At 46.8% G+C, this 21,564-nt stretch overlaps 1 long non-coding RNA gene across 1 annotated transcript in view; it reads right to left on the bottom strand.

Moving 5' to 3' along the window:
- LOC146178516 (uncharacterized) overlaps positions 1-21,564 on the bottom strand; it is a 185,722-nt gene that overhangs the window by 7,266 nt on the left and 156,892 nt on the right. The window contains exon 3 of the long non-coding RNA XR_014700612.1: positions 1,774-1,825. This is a non-coding gene — a long non-coding RNA (uncharacterized LOC146178516). The remainder of the gene's footprint in view (positions 1-1,773; positions 1,826-21,564) is intronic.

Here is a 21,564-nt window from a genome sequence, read left to right as displayed (position 1 = left end):
CAACACACGTGCATTGCCTGCGAACAGCAGCAACAAGAGTTGAATATACAGATCAGTGAAAGTGACATAAAGGAACACCTCCTGCCGTTCACTGTCCATATTGCCCACGTGTTGCGCCCACCAATTGAACTGATGTCTGCCAACGAAGTGACGTACATTTATAATTTGAAAACCAAACCCGCTGCGACCACAAGCGTCATCACTATCATCATCAACAAAAGTGCTGGCAAAATGCACAATAAGAAATTAAAAAAAAAAAAAAAAAGAAGCTAAAGCGAAGTAGAACTTGCACGAAACGTGACAGAGCTTATCAAGTTCAGAGCAGAAATTGGACTGCGACGCAAAAACGTAATTCACTTAAGACCCCGTTCCCCTCCCTCCCCTCTGCCGCACCACGTTGCCAGATTGGGGCAGGACGCCGAAGACAGGAAAGAAGGAAAGAGAGATGGCATTTCCGAACAGTTTTCGGAAGAGAAAACCAGGCGAAAGCCCAAAACATACGCGCGGAAAAATTAAGAAAAATAAGAGAAGGAAATAAAAAAACAAGCAGCCCCAACAGTTTATCATTCCTCACCGTTTCCACTCCAACGACCGCCCGCGCCGCCGCCGTGGATCGTACGCCATCTCTCATCGTACGTAACCGCACCCAACGTGCGGGCCTGCCACACCACCACACGAGGGACGCAGCTACAACACACAGCAGTACAATCAACCCGGACGTATACTGGCATTCTTTTATTTTCCGTCCAAGGAAAAGTAACTGCGAGATAAGAGAGAAGAAGGAGGAAACCCAGGGGCCGAGTGCACGAGAGAGCGCTCGCCGAAAATCGATTGCACAAGAGTGGAGCGGCGCGCAGCTCTGAATCTGTTCCGTTCGTTTCCGTTCGCCCAGCTAGCGGTGTGTGCGCGCGCATGCAGCAGATGGATTATCGCGCCAGTAGCGCGGGAAAAAAAGAAATAAGAAAGGCTTTTATAAGAACTCCGCAGCTTTTCGCGCGCTGCACATCTGATGCAGACGGATTATCGTTCTGTCAATAGCAGTCGAAAACGCCACTTCTCGATAAACTTCTCCTACTGCAATAATAATAATAAGTATGACCGCCGAATTGCGCGCTCATAAAGAAGGAAGCTTTTTTTTTTTTTTTTCGTGTATTCCACTGCCCCTCAGACCCGGGCAAGCAAATCGTGCCGTGCATTCTGTAAACAAAGGAGGCAGAAAGGCATAAACAATGCTTCGCTGCGGCGATATATGGCCGTAGCAGACGAGCACTACAAAAAAGAAAAAAAAAAAAAGAAACGGGTAAAACAGCGAACATGGGAGTGGACGCCACGACATTTTGGGAGCGTAACTTCTTCGTAGTCCGTGGGCTAGTCTGACGTTTTTATGACGTATACGTAAAAATAGGGCGGGCGCTCTCGAGAACGTTTTGCGTGTACACAAGTCGCAAATCACTCTCAAGGTTCAAAAAAGAAGGCCGCTGTAGAGACAAACGGGTTGGCTCCGCGGTTATTTACGACGCGAGAGAGCCAAGAGAACTTTGTGCACAAAAAGAAGCGCACGTTCGCCGCCGAAAACTATATGCGGACAAAAGAAAAAAAAAATACTTGAATGGGTTAGAGCGAATGAAGAAGATATAGATCAATCCGAATACATGTTATAATCACAACTAGAGATATTCCATCCAGAGAATTGATGTTCGCGAGCGCACACACAAACAGGGCTGGGTGAAAACGCAAACCAAACGTCTTTACGAAACTGCGGCTGGCACTCACATTCAGGAGAACGGGGACAAAAAGGAAAAGGAATGACGTGAATCCGGGACATCTGCGAGATAAAAGGGGATAGAAGAAGAGCGGAAATAAGCCTTAATAAAACCTGGAACGCGCCGGCAAAGACACACGCGGCATAAGCCCACGCAACAGAAGACAAAGACGAAAGGGAAAAACGCCAATTCGGTAGGAGAAAAAAAAAAGAAGACAATCATAGGACACGAGAAATGAAAAAACGAGCAAGGAAGTAAGAACAGCAGATGGGAATACGAAACGAGCGCAGGAAGAGGCACGCACGCTCAGCCATAAACAACAATTTAAGAGATTGGGAGGAAAGGGGGTGAGGAGTTATGGAGGAATTGGGGGAAAAGCAAGCGGGAAAAGGAGGAAATAAAAGCTTCCTCCTTTTATGCCACGCCCCCTAATACTTCCCCGCTCTTCTTCCTCGCCTCATCCGAAAGAGCAATGGCTCGTCTCTGCTGGCAACATAATAGCCGGGGCATATATGAATTCAGAAAGGGCTGCCTGCCGCCAGCACACACAGAGAACACAGTGGCTGGTATTAACGGCGCCGTTATGGGAAGGAGGGGAAGGAGGACAAGGAGCCATGCGGGTCGAAGGATCGCTGCAATAACAGGGGTACGGCAGAGCTGAAAAGGAAAAGAATAAAAAAAAGAACACGTTCGAAAACTCGAGAGGAAAAGTGGTTGATTACAAGGCGTGGGGGAGGGAATGAAGAAAGTGCGGAATAAAACAGGGGCCGGCGGCGGCCATTAGCCTCCTTCGTGGACAAAAAAAAAAAAAAAAAAATTGCGTTCGACGGTAAGGAGATGTGGTAGCTCAACAGCAAATTTTTAGTTTCGGTCGATGTGTGAGGGGAGAAAACATTCTCTGTCGCCCCACTCGTCAACGCTACTAACTTCAGGGGTTCGTGCAGATGGGGACACAGTAATATGTACCCTTGATCAATTGAGCACCTAGAGACAGACGCGAACCGGTACAGAGCAAATGAACGTGAACCCCGAACGAGCTTGACAGAAAATTTTCTGTCACGACAGAATTCTTGTAGTAATGTCAGAATTTTGTGTACTCAGAACAGCAACGTACTACAGAACAACAGACTACAGAACGGCGGACAACAGAACAACAGCCTACAGAACAACAGAAAATTCAGCAGTTTACGACGGAATTTTTGACGCGCTTCTATGTAACGTTGCCTCAGTCTCCGAAAACGGCCACGACGGGCCAAGCTCGCCTTCCATTTCAAAGCAAACTTAATTCAACCGGCTCACATCACTCGAGTGTATACAGCTAAGCCCCGTGACACTTACGTCACTGCTGACGTAACAAACAAGTTCAATGCGAGAACGAAGACAGGTAACGTTAAAGCAGGTGACGTCACAAAAACCACCGACCAATCAGTGCCTGGCCATATAACCAGCCACTTGACCCCTGCGAACTTCGTAACCTAATCCGCCCCCCAAACTTTCTGCCGCCCCTTCTACGCTTTCCTTCCCTTGGAATCCAGTTTGCTACCCTAAGCGACCATCGGTTATCTTCTCTTCGCACTGCATGGTCACTACATGGTCGCACTACATGGTAGGTAGGAGCGGTCAAACCATGCCGCCGCTTTACTACGTTGAGAAAACAGTTGATGGAAAGGACATTGCAACAGCTTGGCCTTAGTTTAGGCAGCCCGACATTGTTATCATTTGGCGCCACCATCCTTGGGCACAGTCACAGGTCTGTTTTTACCGCCATGCAAAATTTTTTACTGGACTCAAATCGTTTGCCTTGCTAAATATTTAAACATCACTTGTTCTACAATTGCAGTGTCAATCTCCCGTGAGTGTTGCCACTTTTCATTTTATATTTCACTTATTTCCCGTTTTGTGTCCTTCCCTCTACCCCTCAAATCATTTTTTTTAATGCAAGTATACTTAAAAATTAAAAAAATGATAAAGAAGAAAAAAATTCTTTGCTACCCAATTCTTGGCCAATCCCCCTCTGTGGGTATGTTGCCATAAGTTATTTGGACGACAACAACAACATTCCTCCCTAAATAAACCACACCCATCATAATCGTCGGCGCCATCATCATCATCTCGCATCAGCTTGCTTTTTGTGCGCAGTTGCCTGCTCCATAATAAACGTGTCCGTGCCTGTTAAAAAGCGGCGACCTTCAAAACGTGAATGTCAGTCACAAACAAAACCTCGCGTCGCTCTCCGCTGTTTCATCAATGCTGTTTGTTTACATTCACCGGATTCGTCATGACCAAGGATAGAATGGTACGGAGAAATAACAGGCACCGCCACGCAAGTCGCCCATAAATTAGTAGCGATAACGAGCAACGTTAATTTTTACTATCCGTCATTGAAATCTAAATGTAATCAAAACACGCTCCCGCAGTACGAAACATAATGAATTCTGACGCTGTTTAAACACACGCATTTTCTTTTCCGCTTTACCCTCGATATTTTGTTCCCGGCAGGTTGTCCTTGCCGCCGTCTTCTAATGACATTAGTTTTATATCGCGTGACACCTACAGAGCAATCGATGTGCGCAATTTTAGTAGCTTCATGCGACATTAAATCATCCATGTAAATGTAAGCCACGACTTCGCGAGCGGTCTACGTCAAAATGTGACCCGCGAAAAAATAAAAAAAAAATAGAAAGGCAGAGGGAAGCGCGGGGGAGGGGTAGGAGGGTGAAAGAAAGGATAATAACGTCCCGAGATTTCTGCTACTGTATCCAGCGATTACCTTTTCCTTATTTTCTTCAATAAACGATCGATCACCTACCGCCCGCAATTTACCCAAGGGATGACAGAGGACCCTAGTAGCTAGACAGCCATCTCTAAGCAGCGTGTTTCGTTCGGCAGTTGATTTCTGCTCTGAATAAAGTGTTTTAACACTATAATAATAATAATAATAATAATAATAATAATAATAATAATAATAATAATAATAATAATAATAATAATAATAATAATAATAATAATAATTATTATTATTATTATTATTATTATTATTATTTACTCCGTTAGTTACTTTGCCGTGGTTCGTGTCCCGTCTGCCCGTACCCTATGCGATCAACTCCCGCATGTTGTATCAAGGCGCTTAATTCGCAGGACGGCATTGCAAACGTTTTTCGCGAAAATCTGCATGCTTCACAGTTCTTTTTTTTTTTTTTTTCCGAAGTACCAACAAATTCGCATATTCTTCCGGCAAGCTTCTTCACACGAACCTAACGTCAACGGTGACAAACGATTCCCAAACATGCGAGGAAAAACACGGCCCGCTTCGTAAGCTATGCAACCGGACATTAATCAAAGCATCAAGCCTGTACGTGTCTAAACGACGCGATACGAAAGCGAGTAGGCCGCGGGACAACTGGTGGGAATTGTGTTACTTTACAATTCATATATAAAAAAAATTACGAGACTTTAGCGACTAAAGTAGTGAAAGGCGAAAGCCTGAGTGCCGCATTCTGCTACGCAACTGGCACTAATTAGTAATTATTAAGTAATTAACTAAGCGGGTACCTAATTACATAATGAATTATTTGGTATTAATTTGTTAATTAGTGAATTATTTAATTAGCCCTCAACTTGTAATTAATTCATTAGTATTTAATCAGTGATTGACAAATGGCCATATAAGGCACGCATTCGCGCATACTGTGGTGGCGCTCTGTGATTGGTCGATACCGCTATGACGTCCTCCCGCCTCGGCCAATCAGAACGCCGCAAAAGCGGGAGGCACATTTTGTTCACGACATCACGAGTCGTTAAAGGCTGTCGCCTTAAAAGCGATTTGGAAGGTCGGTGTGGGTGCCAATAGTCTTTGGGACCTGTACAAGCGCGCTCATCACATGTCACCTTTTTCCCGACCCGGGAGGGCCCCCGCACGCTCACCAAGACAGTGTACTCCAGGTATGGTCGCACCGGGGACCATTCCCTTATGACACTCGCGCAATCTCTTGATGTGGTGCCGAGAGCTTGATTGGCTGCCATTCCTGAACATTTATGGTCGAAACATCTGAACCCAAACGAAACCAATGCGGTTTCCCCGTAGAAAACTTCTCGCCTTGTAGGAGCCCTCCTCTTCTCATCGCTTCCTTTAAATCTGCTCCCTTTTTTTCTTTTTTTGTACGAGAAAAGCGAATTAGAAGCACCCAGCACGTCGTGATCATTCTAAACTACTATGCAGAATCGAGGTGCTGGAAAATATGCATTTCCTTTCTCAGCCTAGTCGATTCTGGTACCACGCGCGACACCGGGATGTGGCGGAAAAAGTGCTGGAAAGCAGGCAAAAGTTCCTTGCGCAAGCACTGCACAGAAAGCGCTCTAACGAAGTATTTATTTGTCATAATTATCGAGAAATCTGACATTTAAAACTGCGCCGTTTCTGAAAGTGCGCGCGCCAGGAGAGATCCCATTAGATTACATAATATCTAAGCATGGTCTGTTTCAGTTGCGCCCATCACGCTAATGAGGTGGCACCTATCAATCGCGATCATTTGTCGGATTGCGACCGCTTCGCGGGATGCTAAAAGAAAAAGACCTAAATTAGGCCAAGGAGCTCGAGATGATATCAGATGGTCTGTCCTGCATTACTGGCATCCTACAGTAGAAGCGCTCAAATCATAAATTCGACATTAAACAGCTTTATAATAGGGTCTGAGCGGAAAAGGGGGCTCTATCCATTCCTAACCACAACATTCGCCCCTTCAACTTTCAACGTACCCTTCAGCGCATGCGCCCCAGCGCCTCGCTATACTATACTCCATTTCATACATCAAGTGCAACACTGCCAAAGCTAAAGCTCTTGTTTGCGCTCTCCGCATTCGCGATGAAAAATAGTGCCTGCTCTTGACGAGACGAAATAATAGTTATTTTCTCTGCAAGCTTAATACATCTTGCATTTGCCATCAACTTCATAAAGAGCACTTTTTTTAGGGACAAAGAATCGGATTCGGTAAATTTGTATGTCTTTTATGTCGTTTTCGTTCGTGTCGCTATGTCGCGTTTTCGCTGCCCCACAACCTTGCCAGCTGTGCCACTAGATGGCGCTGGCTGTGCCCTCCGCGCTGCGCATCTCTTTTTGAGAAAATGGTTCTTCTGTGCGCATTTTTTTTATAAGATCCGCACTGCGAAGATGTCTAGGCATGCGAAGCAAGTTATTGCAAACGTGTATGCTCGGAATAGAGCCTGTTTCCGCAGGAACCACTCGGCCACAAAACGAGCGCGTAGTGATACGCTTTTTTTTTTTCTTGCGGACTACTTGCGTAGCTTTCGCTGCGTTGCCTTTGATGTATGAAACGGAGTATAGTTAGTATACCGTGACCGAAATATGATCATTCTATTTCTAAAATTCGCTCTAAAAGAGTTAGACTGTTTTGATCAACTTACGCGGAGCGGTTTCCCCACACCGAGTACAGAGCTCATCTAGAGCGCCAATCAGTCGATCAATAAATCAAACATCACCAAAGTGAAATGGAATAATCTGCCTGTCACAGTGGTAGCGCACTAATAACCACAACAACAAAAGAGAACAATAACTTAAAGCACATGCTACAGCTACATACACAATACACATGAAAAGGCAATTAACAATGCAATAATAAAAACATGCTGGGGACAGTGAAGTGCTAACTTGAGGATCTTTTTTTTTTTTTAACATTTTGAGTTCAAAATTCCACCACATTACTAGTACCCTCTCCAGTACAAAGCAACAGAGGAGTATTTTATCAACAAATGTATGAAACCGAAACCGGAAGTAGGTTTGGACCATATGTGACGTCCCGAAATTCAAACCTAGCATGACGTCATCACAGACACGTCCACAAAACCTATCATGTGCGCCCTAATTGGCTCAATTCATGTGACCGCAGGAGTCGCTATTTGTCCCGATTTGCCTAAATCATGCTTAAAATTCTGTCTCGCGGGAAACGAGGAGCGAACGTAGTCGGTCATGCATCCAGTGACGTCATGCACCCAAGGTTGCCCGCAGAGATCTCCACGACCGACGTCACGGAATGTTAAATTTTAAAATTCATTTCAGCCGCGACAAAAAAATCGAACCGCTGCGAAAATTAGCATAATTAAATGACCAGAAAAGCGAGAAGAAGTAAACGTGAAAGTTTCAGTAAAATCCGAGGAAGTTGATGGGGGGGGGGGGGGGGGGGGGGGGGGGGGGAGAGGCTTCTCCTACGAATCGTGGTTCGCGCACCCCTTACCGCGGGCCCGTGCGCGCGCGCACGACACACACACACACACACACACACACACACACACACACACACACACACACACACACACACACACACACACACACACACACACACACACACACACACACACACACACACACACACACACACACACACACACACACGCACACACACGCACGCATGCACTGTAAATTAGGCCTTCTTTAAAAACTCAGTAAGTGCATGCAAGTGACACCGCATCCCTCCAAAAACAGTGTGCACAATCCGCCTCTGACACGCACAAACTCTGTCCCAATCGGAAACACACCCACAACTGCGACGGTGTTCACAAGCGGAACGATCCCCTACAACACCACACCACCGTGACACACACTGCAGAAACAGAAAAAAAAAAAAAAAGAAGAAAAAGAGAATACTCCCATTAATGTACCCTAAGATAGGATCCGGGAAAAGGTTTGGGTAGACGGGATGTGACACTGCCAAGCCATGAGAAAGATCGCGCTACGTTTCAATCAACAAAGCGGGGAGAGGGGGATAATTAGAGGCGACTGCGGTCCAAAGCGAAGAGTTCCCGGAAACTATATATCTATATAAGTACGGGAGCACGTCAGTAATCGAACGCCTAGTGTCAAAACTATAACCTAAGCCACCGACACTATAACAAACGGACTTCCGGCATTCGCTCCTTTTATGCTTTGCTACGTTTACATTGTTATTTTTCTCAACTTCTTCTCCCTCGTACCATTAATTCGCCCACCCGTACACGTTAGTGCAGGCTCCCACACACCCCAACCTCATTAGGAACACAGAGCGAAAAAAAAAAAATAAAAAAAAAAGAACGTGCTCCCAGATATATATATATCCCGGCACATCGTCCACTCCACAATGACGTCAGAGGACCCCCCCCCCCCCCCCCTCACCCCCATGTATCACACACCTCTATTCCCCGGATGTGCCATTGAAGATAAAACAACAAATAAACAATGACAAGACGGTCACAAACAGAATTAGAACCGAGGGCAAATTTTTCGGCATGCACATTTAATGCACAGAATTCAAGAAACATCCGACTAAAGTCTCCAGGGCACACGCAAGCCCAGTAATCTGTTTTGCGAAAAAAAAAAGAAAAAAAAAAAACCTCACCCTAAAAGAACCTCTTGGTCAACAAAACTGAAGCGCGCAGGACACAGAACGGTGCGACGCCGCGCGTGAGATCCCGTCGGAACCGCCGAGTGAAATCTTAACGAATACCGGAATCTCTCGTGCCCGCCTTTTCTTCTTCTTCTTTTTTTGTAATATGTTTATCCTCCACGTCAAAACGCCTCGGCGATTAAAAGCCGTTATAGCGCGGCCGCTCCACGCATTGCGAAAGTCGCGCATGCAGCAAAACGCGGGGCGAGCGCGTGCGTCACCAGGGGGTTTCCACTTCGATCGCTTTTTTTTTTTCTTTCTTCTCCTCCTAGCCTGACTACACGCCGTTCATAACGTTTATATAGATCACTTACTGACAGCTAGTACTCGTAAGGGCTTTCCCCCATAACTACAAAATGCCAAGACGAACGAAACACAACCACTACTACTACTAACGGCGCCCGATTATCGCGAGAGAGCGTGTAGAGAGTGGAGGAGGATAAACAAGCAGCCGCGTGTATATATCCGAGCGCACATGTACAAACCCCAGCTGCCGCTTTTATACACGTATCACGTTACGGCAAGCGACCTTTTGCCGCTTCTTTTAAAAAACAAACTATCCGGAGCTTTTTAAAAGGTCTCCGCGCATTTCGATATCGCGTTGCTGGTTTCTGACAGCTTTCTAAATACGGCACGGCCGCCATTTCAAACCCGGGGACAATGTCTGAATACAACGCGTCAATACACCACCCGGCTTATATACAGGCTTATATAACAGGAGATTGTATTGGCCCGTCGAAGGAAAAAAGAGAGCAACGTTTCAAGCCATTGCCTATGAAACACTACCCGCGCCTATCAGGCCGCATTATCGAGTTTTGAACGAGAGGTACCAGGGTAAAATATCTAGAAATAAAAAAAAAAAGTAGTTAAACAAGGAATAAAACACAACGACAGCGCACGTGTCTTCTATGGCCCCGCGAGCTCCAGCACTGGAGCGATCGGCGTTAGCGACGATCTAGTTCTGCAAGGGGGACACCACGTGACTCCTACTCGTTGCTGGAGCAGTGGGCGCTCGAAAGAATTTATGCGTTTTAAAACACACGTATAGAATTACTCAGCTCATTTCTTTATTTTTTTTTTTCTGCGACAGTCTGTCCCTGCGTTGCACGCTGTGATACCGTGCCTCCGTAGTACCCCGAAGCTTATTAGTGACTCAATGATTTAAGTACCCGAGCAAGCAAGGATCAGACACCAGTTTCGACCCGAAAGACAGAAAACTGCGCGAATAACTATTATTTACGCTGAAAACCGAGTATAAAATAATTCACACTGTCCTATGTGCAGCTACCATTTCAGGAATATAGATTACGTTCGTGGAGTCGTCGCTGAAGTGCTTACTACTGAGTACCAGCCGATTGATTGATTGATTGATTGATTGAACGTCCTTTCTTGAATAGGAAGGCTCATGGCCACAGATGAGGCTAAAGGGGAGTAGGCAGAACCTTGTGTGCACAGGTCGTCACTCATATCATACTGCTCTGACCATGCCACTAAGGGAGCCATACTTGGCAAATATACATAGCTGACTGATCACAGCCTTAAGAAAGGATTGCCACGTGTCGCGATCGACCTCGCATCGCCCACAACCACACCCCACTCTGCTACTCTAAATAGTTCCAGAGAGAAGCCGAATGACGCCGCCTCGACCAGTACAAACCGAACCCGAGAGGCTCGCGTCTGGTGTGCAATGCACAAGCATTCTCAGCAGGCTCCGCATTTTGAAGGTATACATTTCGCTTTTATCGGAATATAGCGGTCTGATAATCGCTTATATCTACTGGTGCGCAGCAGCTTCAGTGCTGTCCAAAGACGGTAACATGCTCGCTGAATTAAATTTTCAAACTATTCTATTACGGCCTTTTTAATAAACTAAAAAAAAAACACACACAAAAAAAAACACGAAGGTTTGGTTTGTAGGGTTTACGTCCCAAAGCGATTCAGGCTATGAGAGACGCCGTAGTGAGGACACTCCGTTCCGCCTTCATCCGAAACGCAGCCGCCGGCCGGTCGTGTTCGAACCCGACCACCGGTTTTTCTTCCTTCAGTAGGGAAGAGGAGATCAGCTTGATCCCCAACGCTTTCCGATTCTATCGCGCCGGTACAGTGCGAATATAACGACGCCCCTTGTACCTATTTGAAAAGAGTTGGCTTTTTGGGAGGACTGTACGAACGAGGAACATTTCAGACTCCTTTTTTTATTAGGAGACAAAGATAGGACACTGCGTCTGCAACATTGAACGTAGCAGCGAACGTGGCGGTACGACTGGACGATACCATTATCGCCGCCGCCACTTCCCCATCATACTCCAGTGCGAGGTTATTTATTCCCGAGAGGTTACGGCTGAAGTACTTGTGAGCGCCAGCACATTGTTCTCTAGAAGAAAGAAAGAAAGAAAGAAAGAAAGAAGAAAGAAAGAAAGAGAAGAAAGAAAGAAAGAAGAAGAAGAAGAAAGAGAAAGAAAGAAAGAAAAGAAAAGAAAGAAAGAAAGAAAGAAAGAAAGAAGAAAGAAGAAAGAAAGAAAGAAAGAAAGAAAGAAAGAAAGAAAGAAGAAAGAAAGAGAAGAAAGAAAGAAAGAAAGAAAGAAGAAAGAAAGAAAGAAGAAAGAAAGAAAAGAAAGAAAGAAAGAAAGAAAGAAAGAAAGAAAGAAAGAAGAGAAAGAAAAGAAGGGAAAGAAAGAAAGAAGAAGAAAGAAAGAAAGAAAGAAGAAAAGAAAGAAAGGAAAGAAAGAAAGAAAGAAAGAGAAAGAAAGAAAGAAAGAAAGAAAGAAAGAAAGAAAGAAAGAAAGAAAGAGAAGAAAAGAAAGAAAGAAAGAAAGAAAGAAAGAAAGAAAGAAAGAAAGAAGAAAGGAAAGAAAGAAAGAAAGAAAGAGAAGAAAGAAAGAAAGAAAGAAAGAAAGAAAGAAAGAAAGAAAGAAAGAAAGAAAGAAAGGAAGAAAGAAAGAAAGAAGAGAAAGAAAGGAAAGAAAGAAAAGAAAGAAAGAAAGGAAGAGAGAAAGAAGAAAGAAAGAAAGAAAGAAAGAAAGAAAAGAAAGAAAGAAGAAGAAAGAAAGAAAGAAAGAAAGAGAAAGAAAGAAAGAAAGAAAGAAAGAAAGAAAAGAAAGAAAGAAAGAAAAGAAAAGAAAGAAAGAAAGAAAGAAAAGAAAGAAAGAAAGAAAGAAAGAAAGAAAGAAAGAAAGAAAGAAAGAAAGAAAGAAAGAAAGAAAGAAAGAAAGAAAGAAAGAAAGAAAGAAAGAAAGAAAGAAAGAAAGAAAAACTGGAACACAGCACCCGCGTTTTCAAGGAGCAAGCTCGCCCAAATATCATCCCTTCGAAGTGCCCTTGTTCAGCAACAGAATCGTGCGCCCGCACGTGCTGTTTAATGTGTTAATGTCACGTCACTACTTATACGGCCGAAGAGTCGCTAATGACGACTTAGACGTAGCGCCTCTTGTTTTCCCGCATCTGGATAGCGCCGCTACGATTGCGAAACCAGTAAACAAAACGAGCACACAAGTAAACATTAACTGATCGAGTGCATGTATTCATTATGCGGTCGCTAAAAGCTGTACAAACTCTGTTCTCCTTGGTCGTTTTTTTTTTTCCTCTTTTTTTTTTTCGATTTTTCGCTTTAGTCGAACAGGCCGGCCTGTCGAAATTAAACGTTCGTACCATATTCTTCTTTTATTGCCCGTGCCGAAAAAAAAAAAAAAAGAAAAGAATACACTCAATTTCGGTTGGAGACTGCTGCAAGCTAGGTGATATGATTTAGCCTCGCGGTATTTAGCCATTTGTAAGGCGGTCTGAGTTCGTGACGTCATGGCGAGATGTATGGCTCGTGTAAAGGCGAAGAATGTACGCGCGCGATTGAAGTGTCAGAAATGTCGCTCTTCCCAAGAACCAAATGCGACTAAAAGAAATCACAGGGACCGCTATTTACCTTACGCCTTGACAATGCGATAGAATTAGAAACTTTTGATGTATCTTATATTGAGATTCGTGTCATGCTTTCGTGGCAGCGTTAGTGGAGCCCTACAAGGTCTGCCTTCAAGTGACACATGCATTAATTCTTACTGCCTAAACATATTCTCGTTACAAGAAGCAGAAACTCTATTTGGTTCTTCGGCTTAGACAGATGTGTTTACCGAATGGAAAGGCAGAGAGGTCGGCCGGAAAGTTGAGCATCTGGCCCGCTACTCTCTGCACCAGGTAGGGGAAAAGGAGGAGGAAAAGGGTCGTGATGGTTGACGATGTGATACGAATAAGTGTGAAACAAACACACAGGCACAGTGCAATCTTTGTTTGCAACGCCAGAAACGGCCACACGAGGGCAAACCGAGGCGAGCTGTTTAAACAAACAAACGCGTACTAACAAAAAAAAGACGCAGCTATAACCGAAACTGGAGCTCTTATAAGCAACAGAAAAAATAGTCATACAGTAAAGGCTTCGCCACCACCGGCCGACCACCGAAGTACACTGCGGTCCCATAAAAATAACTTCTAACGCAAATTCCGGAGGCTATAGTATATGCCGCCATTCACTTCCGAGGCGGCGACCACAGAATCCATTTCGATGTGGACGGCACAAGTGCCGCGAGGCAGAGGAGAATCTTTCAATTTCACTTTTCGCAGCAATGAACGTGCCTCCGGCAGCCTGATAACCTTGGCCTTGGCACAGCTTCCCATGAAAAAAAAAAAAAAGTAGCGAATTTTGAACTATCCCTCCGAGTGGGCATAATCCGCGAATGAAGGGGAACAAATAAACCAGCGAAGAGCCATATGCGGCAAATTTGCCTTCCTTCGGAAAATTTTCGGTCAGAGTGGGCCAAATGGTAAAAAAAAAAAAAAAAGGGGGGGAGGGGGGATTTAGACACCAAAGCCATTGAGAAACCATAGGGTGGAATTAACGTTTTGCGTAACCATTACTCGACTAATCCGCTGTCTACTGTTTTGAAGAGCATATGGACAGAACGAAAGGAAGTACAGGAGATGTTAATCGTACGGAACGAGCCAAAGAATAAAGTACAGTCTTTGTCAAACGTTTTGGGCCCAGGTGGTCTGCTTACAAGCTGTACAAGGGCGCTCCTTTTAGCATTCATAAGTCCTCGCCGAAGTCCTCACACTGGCAATGCGTTACGAATCACACGATGTGCCTCACAAGCAAACCGCCTGGGCTGCAAACTTTTGACATAGCAAAAGATAGTCCCTGCAACTAGAGACTGGCAGCTTAGCGCCAGCCCCGGGATATCCTAAAGTTGTCGCTAGCTCCACCCTGCAGTGGTGACGTGTGAACATTGCGTCTATTACGTACCGGAAGTGGGCGAGGGAGAAACCGGACGCGTGCTCCTAGTTAATCCAGGTGAAGACAGCGCGGCCGCTCGCCGATTGGTCGCCAGCCCGCATGTGCCATCTGTCGGTTGCCCGGCGATTCACTCAACTAATCCCCTCACTCCGAACACGTCCGAGCCATCGTCGTCGGCAACACTTTTTCAACGAGCAGGCGACGCAGACGTCAGAACCGGCCGAAGAACAAGCACCCGCCTGCACCGGCGGACAAGTCCGAAACTGTCAACGACTTCTCAATAGCGTCTGGCCAGAGGGCTCACTGCGTCGACGACCGGATCATTCAAGCAGACGAGGAGAACGACCGCCGCCGTGAGGCGGTTTTTCAAACCGTGACGAAACCCAAACAGGAAGACAATCAGGTTTGAGGCGTTCAGAACTTTACCAATGGGCAGAACCGGCATCGACACAACCACCACGCAGGATTCCTCGGCCACACACCCCAAGAACGGCGATACTGAGACGAGCCAACGCCGCGCGGCTTACGGGAACAGAGCCGAGAGCGTTCCAGGGGAACCGACGTCCGTGCGGGGGGTTCCACAGTCCAAGGGAGTCGGCCCCTCGACGCAAGAGCTGTCTCGCTCGGTCGACAAGGCGCAGACAGCCCAGTTGGAGAGATATCGGCGAAAACTAAATGCTGGCGACAAACAAGGTGCGGAAAGGGTTGATACTTTTTTTTCTCCCGGCGATTACAGCTCTCCTCGCTTATCGGTTTATCAGCGCGTGAGCGTCAACTAGACGGCGATCACAGACAATGACCGCAGTTCCGACTTGACCACTCCTCCTCAACCCCCCTCCTTATTACATTCTCCCCCTGTGACTATAGACACACCTTCCCATTCCCTTTGTCAGCTTTTACACATGCTGGACACTCCGTGACCAGGCGGACCTAAACCGCACAGAAAAGACAGTACATAGATGAAAAAAGGCATCGTGGAAGAACAGTTCGAACACGTTCTCTGTGACTGACCGTCACGCTGAGAGACGTCTGCGGCGGTCAAGGTGCCCTATAAATAATACGAAAAATTCCGGGGGCGCACTCAAGTCTGCTTAAGTACAGTGATGCGAAAGCATTTCTCTTAATGCTGCCGAGCGAGGAACTCGAACCCACGACCTTCACTGGAACTCAGACCCCTGACCAAGCACGCACATGCCTCCCCGTGTGCACTTTGCTACTCGCTTAGTCACCAATACATTTACATGGTATGGTTTGGTATAATTACATAGTTTAACGGCAGAAGTATCTCAGACTATGAGTGACGCCTTGGCGAGGGGCTCCGGAAGTTTCGACCAGTTGGGGTTCTTAGCTGCACTGCCACCGCACTGTACACGGGTGTCTTGCTCTTCTCCGTCAAGAAGCGGCCGAGCACCCAGTGAGTCACCGCGGCGGGGCTAATCCCTCAATTTGAACTAGCATTACCTCTCACGTAATCATTGAGACACGGTCGCAAGCTACTGCATTGTGGTACTGCAAACCGTACACGACCGTACGGTTTGGTTATGGACAGCTATGGAAAGAAAAATCGTAGGTGCAACGTTGAGAGATACGAAACGTGCAGAGTAGATCAGGGAAATAACTCGAGCTAATGACATTCAAGCCGAAATCAAGCTGGAATGGGCAGGGCATCTAGTGCGAAGAGAGGACAACCGATGGTCGCTGAAGGTAACAAATTGGACACCAAGGAAAGAAAGCGTAGCAGGGGGCGGCAGATAAACAGGTCTTAGGAAGAGGTTAGGACGTTTCCAGGGGCCAATCGATGCAGCTGGCACAGAACCGGGTTAACTGAACAAATGTGGAAGAGGCATCCGCAGTGCAATGGTTTTAGTCCGGCTGATAATGATGATGATGACGACGAACGTACCTGCACAGCCTACGAATAGCACGTCTAACTCGGAATCCAAGGGTCTTGGGGTTCGATTCCCACATCATCCTCCGTAAATAGTAAACTTTATATATAGCATTCTCTACGAGCTCCGGCTAACTCAGCCATGTCACGTGGCCTCATGACGTCATTAAACCCAGCGAGCAATCAGTGTCCGATCATGCCACCTACCACACGCACCTGCCAAAGAGACGTTCGTGGTTTTTCGCTCACAACGCCACTGACGCCGTGTTTACTCAGCACGGGGGCCTTTATATTGTCGCGTTCATATTATTGGTTTATGATGGGGTTTTACGTCACAAAGCGACTCAGGTTATGAGATGCAGTAGTGAAGGGGCTCCGGCAATTTCAGCCACCTGGGTTTTAAAGCGAAAAGCTTCACTAGGCTCGTCAACACCGTGCTTTGCGTGAGCCGGAGCCCCAGATTTGCCACTTCGGCGCATGCGCGAAATCGGGTGACGTCATACATGGCGCAGGTGGCCGCCGTCGCCGCTGACTCCGTCGCCTGGCCTTTCGCCGCCGCCGCGCTCTACTGCGCATGTGCGCCTTCGCTTCTCCTCCTCGATAAGGCGCGCTTGCTCATAGAAGAGGCGCAGACACTTGCCGTGGAAGGAAAAACAACAGTCGGAAGGCGCAGAACCTCCGATCCAGAAGTGGTAGCTTGGGAGTTGGCTAAAAAGCAGCGAAGATATGAAAAGCGCAAGGCTAGACGAGCGGCTGAAACACCAGAAGTATGAGAGCAACGCTTTCCGCCTCGAGTTATCCAGGCTTAACCTTAGCTAAGCCAGAGCAATTTTTTTTAACGCGCACTGACATCGCACAGCACACGGGCACCTAGCTCGGCGGCACCTCGATGGCCGCCGAGGCTGGGATTCGAACCCGAATCCCTGGGAACAATAGTCAAACGCCCTAACAACTGCACCACCCCGGTGGGTACATTCGTTCATATTATTAACCACAAAGAAAGGAAAATACCCATTCGTGAGGGCAAAGACGAAGGAGAGGCGGATTGAGGGAGAGCGAGATGACGTAGGGATGAATTGCGACACCCTAGGTGTCCCAGAAAGCGCACCAACATCGCACAGCACAGATAGGTAACTTTAGCACGTCGTCTCCCCCCTTCCCCCATCAAATTTCGACAAAGGATTTGATTCCGAGACTATATAACGCGCTCGACAGCCGAACGCAAACGCAGTGACCCCTGAGCCAACAATAGATCAAAGTATGGCGCTAACACAGTTACGGTACTAGAGGGATGTTCACAGTAAAGTTTTCCTTCTTGGCTGCCACTTAAAGGTCCACGGAAACGGCCCCCAAGAAACCACTGATAAACGTGTTCAGTGTGTAGAACACATCCTTTTGAGCATTAACGCAAAGTATAACTCCTTGGAATAAAGCCAGCGATTTATTATTAATTTTTAAAAACGGCGTTTTTTGAAATTCGCGGGCAGAGGGAATGTCGCTTGGCGGTGTCGCATGGAACTACTTCCTAATCCCGTGACGTCACGGGTCGGTTGACTGGCAATGCTTGCTAGAAGCTGCCATTCGCTGCGGTCACTGCAACCATGACGTCGCGAACACACTTCCGGTAGCTGCGAAAGTCGTCTGCTCGTGCGCTGCTCGAACTCTCTGCGGCTGTTACAGCTCGCCGCCCTTATCGGTTAGGTGGCCATTGCCCATTAAGTGCAACAACCGAAGCGACGCAGGGATCGGCAGAACGAAGCTGCATTTACAAATATTTATATAACGTGGTTTCAGGAGTATCGGAGTGTCGTCCGACGAGGCGTCAACAGCACGGTCAAGCACCGCACGATGGCAGCACCTCCTTGACCGCCGTAAACATCGCCGCTGTGGCCCCTCCTCCCGCATACCGTTCGCGAACGACATGGCGGATCGTTAGCACCGATGTCCGAAATAAAGCGTGCTAAAATTTGTTGGCGTCTGGAATATTGAGCCGAATATCAAGTATGAAGCCCTCGTGAGGATCGCTGACCAGCAGCAAATTGCTGGTAAGAGCGATAGCCGTGATACAAGCTAGTTTCTGCTCAAGCCAGCTGCCGCTGGTGCATTTCGGCTGATCCGATCTGCTCGTACTAGCTCTGCGATTAATGCGTCGGCAGAGTTAATCCTATAATTATTTTACTATGGCAGGATAGGAATCACTATAAGGCAGTTTCATAAGTAGACGATTTACGACAGCGTTGATCATGTTCCAAAGCGTCGACCGCGGCGGCTTCGAAGCGAAACAATAAGCCTAGCGACGACTAGGGACGGTCACGCGCGGCGCCGGCGTTCGCCGCGCTCGCACGTTCCACCCCCGCGGTAATTGTGTAACGTATCTCAGCCTGCTCGCGGCATCCCGTGCTGCAAGCGTTGCAAACTCGTGTACTTTCATAGCTAAGGCCGTGTATTTTTTTGGCGTTCTGCTCAGCAACAAGCCGTTCAAACGATACTGTAGGCACGACAAGGCTTCAGTACGCAGTCTCTGCGCTGTCGGCCGTAATCGAAGACGTCGGGCGGCACCATAATCTATACATCGATCTCTAAACGTGATACAGTGGGCAAATGAATAACTTTGTGAAGCAGACCCGCTCGTACGTTTCGTGTACTCGGGCGCTGACGAGTAGCTTCCGTTAACAGACGCCGTCATAACCTCGGCTAACGACGCAAACCGAGGTCGTCAAGCTCGGTTTGCGGTAACCGCGGTTAGTGGTGCAACCATGGTTTGGTCCGCCGTGTAACATAGGATAACCACGGGTTCGCGGTCACACTAACCGTCGCTGCGCGACCTGGCGAACTCCTCAGGCGTGTGCGAGCGAGGACGGGTTGGCGGGTTGGCGCGAGTACGCCAGCGAGCGAGCGCGCGGCAACCGGAAGTTCGTCGAAGTGACGTATGTCTGGGCGGAGCTTTGAACTTGCTTATATTCTTGGTTTTTTTATGGCTCCCTTCGGCGTACGAGTTGAGAGGAAAAATTGGAAGGGTCATTTTTAATCGCCGATATCTCTGGTGTTGCAGAAGCTAGATCGAAAATTTTTGCGGGATAACGATGGGTGGTTCAATAACTATCAGTGTTATGGCGTTGTTTACCCTTCTTTGTGACCCCTTTCTGGGGACCTTTAAGGTGCCATGATCTAAAGCAAAACTCCACCTCACTCAATGTATAGACGAACAGCCGTGGAAGTCGTATACGAGGCGAGGTCCGGACTGCATGCATGGCAGCAGTCTCCCCCTCAACATAAATGTTTTGGTTTGGTTTGTGGGGTTTGACGTCCCAAAGCGACTCAGGCTATGAGAGACGCCGTAGCGGAGAACTTCGGAAATTTCGACCACCTAGGGTTCTTTAACGTGCACTGACATCATACATTCCCTCCCCGTTAAATTCTGCCGCGGCATGCAGAGATTACATCTCAAACTTTCAACTCGATGCTACACCTTCAAAATCAGGGTGCTTGATTGAAAAGTTGAGGTCCGAGGCGCAAAATTTGGTCAGTATGGCCCCTGCATTATTATTGTTCTTCCCATTCCGCCCGCTGAATTCGTATTTTGTCGCTCTGCCGTTATCATCGGCTCGCAGAATCCACTGGCGGTAGGGCGGGCGGGTCAAACCAGCTATATAAGTAAGATAGCCAAAATGAAGCAAAATCGTTAAAATAACTCGACACGTATATCGCGTTGTGCTCGAATCCTTTTTACCTTGCGATTTCGCCGCAACACGAGGACGGGGACAAAAGGGAGGCGGTCAAAAATGGAACGAATCGTCACTGGAAAAACACGAGCGAATTCAGTTGATACGAATGCGGATCCTCATACCGAGGCGTGGTGCTAATGGGAATCGAAGACACGGGGCTGGAGAGGGCAAGCAACGAACCGGAGGCGCACAAGGTGCTGTTACCAAAAAGAACGAATCGCTTCCTAAAAAAAGTAATAATAATAATAATAATAATAACAACAACAACAGTAATAATAATAATAATAAAGTAATAATAATAATTGGTTCACAGGACAGTAAAGGCGCGGTATCTGTCACAATTGTTTCTGTGGACACCTGAACCGCGCCGTAAGAGAAAGGAGGAAGGTGGTAGTGAAGGTGAAAAGAGAGAAAGAGGAGCCGTAGTGGATGGCTCCGGAGTAATTTCAACCACCTGGGGATCTTTAACTTGCACTGACATCGCACGTACAGCACACGGACGTATCTCCGTTTCGCCTCCATCCAAACGCAAAAGAAAAAAAAAACTGAATCCTGGTTACACGTTTGCTGAGAGGACGCAGGCGAAATCGTGTGACGTCAACTGACTGACTCTCGTGACGCGAGCCGAAAGTTGTGTCGTATTAAAGCGAAAGAATTTAATTTTAATGGCTTATGCTGTCGTGGTTATCTGATCCTCTCCAGCTGATTTCCCCCTTTTCATAGTTTCTAGTGCTTTCTTGACCTCGTCCTTCGTCACTGGTGGAACGTCTGACTGTTTTTCCCTACCGCCAATCTCATTACTGTCCTGACTACTTTGGCTACTGTAGAGATCTGTATAGAACTCCTCGGCTACTTTGACTATCTTGTCCATATTAGTGATGACGTTGCCCGCCTTGTCCCTTATCGCATACATCTGGTTTTTGCCTATGCCCAATTTCTTCTTTACCGCTTTAAGGCTTCCCCCGTTCTTTACAGCATGCTCAATTTTCTCCATGTTATACTTCCTTATATCGGCCACCTTGCGCTTATTGATTAGCTTTGATATCTCGGCCAATTCGATCTGGTCTGTTGGATTGGAAGCTTTCATACTCTGCCGTTTCTTAATCAAATCTTTCGTCTCCTTAGACAGCTTACCGGTATCCTCTCTAACTATCCTACCGCCTACTTCTACCGCGCACTCAGTAATGATATCTCTGAAATTATTGTTCCTTGCCTCTAGGGTAATGTCGCCATCCTCAGTTAGAGCTGAATACCTATTCTGTAGCGAGATCCTGAACTCTTCTGCCCTCCCCCTCACCGCTAATTCGTTGATGGGTTTCTTTCTTACTAATCTATTGCGTTCCTTCTTCAGATTTAGGCTAATTCGGGACCTCACCATCCTGTGGTCACTACATCGAACTTTCCCGATTACCTCTACATCCTGCACAATGGCGGGGGTTGAACACATTATGAAGTCGATTTCATTTTTAGTCTCTCC

This window comes from Amblyomma maculatum, chromosome 9 (genome assembly GCF_055883805.1).
Source record: "Amblyomma maculatum isolate TAMU_Amacu chromosome 9, ASM5588380v1, whole genome shotgun sequence".
NCBI classification, from domain to species: Eukaryota; Metazoa; Arthropoda; class Arachnida; order Ixodida; family Ixodidae; genus Amblyomma; species Amblyomma maculatum.
The sequence above is the reverse complement of the archived record's forward strand: the minus strand, read 5'-3'. Positions and strand labels throughout refer to the sequence as shown.